Consider the following 4,020-nt stretch of genomic DNA (forward strand, 5'->3'; position numbering starts at 1 on the left):
CTGCAACTGTCGTCGACCAACTGTTAGCATCCTCATAGCACACCAGCCTCATCGCTGCATGGCGCTGCAAATTTCTCATCGCAATCTTTCTTTAGGGAATGAAGTCAGTGACAGAGACAGCGACGGAAAGAAGAAGGAGAGACCGCGAAACAAGGACATAAAATAAACTCTGACTTTTTATTAGTTCCATCAGCGTAGCGGGCAGAACAAGAAATTACGCATTTTTCGCGCGTTCACACTGGCGCGAATNACACACACACACACACACACACACACACACACACGCACGCACGCACGCACGCACGCACGCACGCACACACACACCACACGCACGCACACCACACGCACACGCACGCACACACACACTGACACACACACACACACGCACACTCGCTCTTTCTCTCCCTCCTTTCCTCTCCCTCTCGCGCTCACTCTCTGTACAAACTATGGCAGCACAACAAACCGCATGCACACCTAAACCTTACACGTGAGCAATAATGACGACTAGATACAAATGCAACTAACTTCCGGGAGCAATACATTTATACTACATATCTTTCTCATAGAAATTCTGTTTCGTGTATGTTATGATAACGTGCCGGTACGGCAGCTGCGATTTTCTGCATCATCATGTCAGTTGATCCGACGAGGACCCCTTGCCGAGGTCGTACATCGTGTTGTTGCACTGAGCAATCTCGCTTTGTTAGTCGAACTCTGGCTCGGATGTAGTGCCGTCGGTGTTAGTGTAGGATCAGTTGTTGTTGACGCATACGTACCACGGGTAGCACCACGGCGACGACACCACGCAGCAGACGGCACGCAGCGACACGAGTACGCGATGCACGACCGCACTGTACACGCACGCCACGCGCTGTGTTGCACTGAGACATATGCTTTAGTCGATGGTCCTGCTATGTGTTTGAGGTTTCCAGTGCTGTATGCAACTGAGACATCATCGAGGACCTTTGTATGATCGCGTGTCGGGTTGCAGGTTATGGTGTGTGGTGCACATGAGAGATATGAAGCTTTCGCTTGTTCTGTAGTGTGTTGAGGATTTATCGTGTTGCACTTGAGACACTATGAGCTCTTGATCTGATTCCTCGTAGTGGAGTCGACGGGTTATGACGCTGTCGTGTGGACTGGACGATAGATCAGAGCTTTGTTGTTCCTGTAGTGGGTGAGGTTTGTGTGTTGCACTGAGACATATGAGCTTTGTTGTCCCTGTAGTGGGTGAGGTTTGTGTGTTGTGTTAACTTAATATTATACGTATGATCCTGCTATGCCTCCAGGCGAGCGAGGCGGGGGCCGAGCGCTCTAGGGCCGTCCATCTGACGACATTGACTACGGCGATTAACTGCCGCTACGCACTGCAGAGGGCTTTGGCCCTCTAATTGAGGGCAGAGTCGCGGACAGCACGTGTATGGGACTGTATGCACTTGCGGCGAATCGGCAGGATCTAGCTGTCTGACCGACAGCGCGATCAATAGTCGTTCATCTATGGCTTTAATGTGTGAGCCAGTGTGTACGTCGTTACACGCACACACGGGGCACGGCTCTTACTACGACAAGCGCTGTTGTCAGCTTGTTGTGGATCAAAGCTCTTTGTGTGCGTGACTATCTCAAACTGTCATATCAAACCTGGGTAATAGACAGTGTCTGGTTACGGAGACGAGCGCCAGAGCAGGACGAGGCAATGTTAATATCTTGTCTTGTCCTTATATTACATTTTCTTTTGATATATGAACTTCTGAGAGCTCTCGCCATAATTCTTATGTGTCTTTTGTGGGGCATGTTTTCGGGAGTTCCCGTAGCCGAACGGTTACTGTAACATATAATTGTTCTATAACATCTAATAACTGTTGGTATGTGATTGCGTATAATAGGCGCACTATAATACTTTGGGGCAACCATAGCAGCGCGGAAATCACGTCGGGGCATGCGTCCAGGTGGGTGGAGGCAACCTGGGAGGAGATGGTATAGGCTAGCTATGATGAGTAAGTGCCAAGGATTCAAGGACAAGTGCAGCTGTTGTCGTCGTATTATAGTAGATCGCAATTATCAATACTTCGATAGAAGTGGATTCGTTACAGAAGTAAGATTAGAGAAGACCGGTATGGAATTAAGCTTTTTGTGTGAGCTGTACGGAAGATCCGCACTGGTGAGACGTGCCTCATGAGGACAGAGAGGCCATGCCGGCTGGGCTCGTTTCCGACTGCGACACATCAGCGTCTTTTCGTCCGGCCGGGGATTGTTTCAGCATCTGGTATACTTCGATCTTCCGCATGGCTGGAACTTCCTTTTAACTGGTGCGCCGGCAGGCCAGGCGGGTGCGGGTGTTTCTCTTCAATGAGTTTTCTCGGGTCGCAGGCGCGGTATAAGTCCACGCAGGTGCGCTTTATTGTACTGATTGCTTGAATACTCAAGGGCCGTTCGTGCTCGTGCCACGAGTGGTGTGGTATTTCTGGGGCCTTCAGCATGCGCACTTGTTTGTAGCGGCAGATTTAGCTCACTTTGTGTTTTGATTACTGACTTGCGGTTTGGAGTGCTAAGTTTATTGGTCACAAGGCGTGGTGTGTATATCAGGTCCACGTTGTGTTCATCGTAGGTGTAGTGCCGCATGTGTGCACTCCTTAGGGAGGGAGGGGTGGGTGGTAGTGAGTCGCTGTTGTTTAACTTTTTATGCCCTCGGAGAAGTTGAATTTATATGCTCGCTTTTCTGTATGCTTGCTTAAGTTTTCGAAGTCGTCTCCGTGTTAGACGATTTCATTTATGATAAGTGAAGGTTTGCGCTGGATAATACCAGGATTTAGATAAGGTAGCTTCCTGACGCGTGTATAGCTAGTAGCTCAACCGGCGAAGTAGTAGTGTGTTCAGTCTTACTACGCTCGCATTGTGCTGTGATGTGACGACGATTGTTATGTGCCATGTTGATTATAATAGGCCGATATCTGATGGTGATTTCAGACACCGGTCAGCTGGTGTGAGGTATGTCGTGTTTATGTCTAAACGTGTGTGGTCGCGAAGCGTGCATTTGGTGCGTGCGTAGCGGTTTGCGGTGTGCGTGTGCTTTGTGTTACATAGTCTACACATGATAACGCTCTATGAGATTGTGTTTTATTTGTACGCTTATATATTTGATCTTCAGTTTTTTTAAATGAAAATTAAATTTCTGTTAAGTTAAGTTAATAGTTTAATTTAAGAGTCTGTGGACTTAAGTGATTCGACGCCGTGGAAAAATAATCCATTGTGCTGACATAATGGGTAGCATTGTTCTTGTTGGAGTGATAGCGCTTCGGCAGCGTCTCTTACTGTGCATTTATGGCAACCTTTACCCGAATAAAAATATATTTCTGACAATACAGATACATAACACCGAAGTTTACTGTAGTTGAACCCATGGTTTATGACCACCGTGGATCAGTATGCGTAACGTGTGCAACAGTATGAGTGACCATGGAAATCGTTTATGGCGAATTATCATATTCCTGGCACAGAGCTATTTAATGATCTTTGTCACCTATTTCATCCACTTTCCTATTCTGAGTAGTTTCTACTGATGAGGTCACGCGCGGCGTGACGGGCGATGACATCAAGATAGTCTTGTGAGAGTCGCGTGTTCTGTTCGCTGTTTTGCTTGAGCGCTGGGCTTGTACGCTGTATGCGGTGGAGTCGTGTATTGTGTGCTTGCGTTCGCGTTCAATGTGTCCTGGTATGTGCTGTGTTGCCTGCTCGGTTCTGTGTCAGTGGTGGTGACTAGTATTATGCGCAAATGCTGTTTTGTGGATCGGATGTATACTCGGGAGTTTGGTGGTTTTTGTTGTTCCCGATGGAATCTATTTGCCCGTTTTGGCGTTTCCGCGGTTGTTCTGGAAGAATTACGGATCTCTGTTTCGGAACCTATTATAATTTGATGTTTTACGATTGAGTAAAATGTAATGTAGACATTCCTGGTGATCTGGCGCTGTGTGCAGCTGCTGGTTTATTACGGGAGCCTATTGCTCCAAGATGGGCCTGTGGCGT

Source organism: Priapulus caudatus, unplaced genomic scaffold (assembly GCF_000485595.1).
Source record: "Priapulus caudatus unplaced genomic scaffold, Priapulus_caudatus-5.0.1 Scaffold1113, whole genome shotgun sequence".
Taxonomy (NCBI): domain Eukaryota; kingdom Metazoa; phylum Priapulida; class Priapulimorpha; order Priapulimorphida; family Priapulidae; genus Priapulus; species Priapulus caudatus.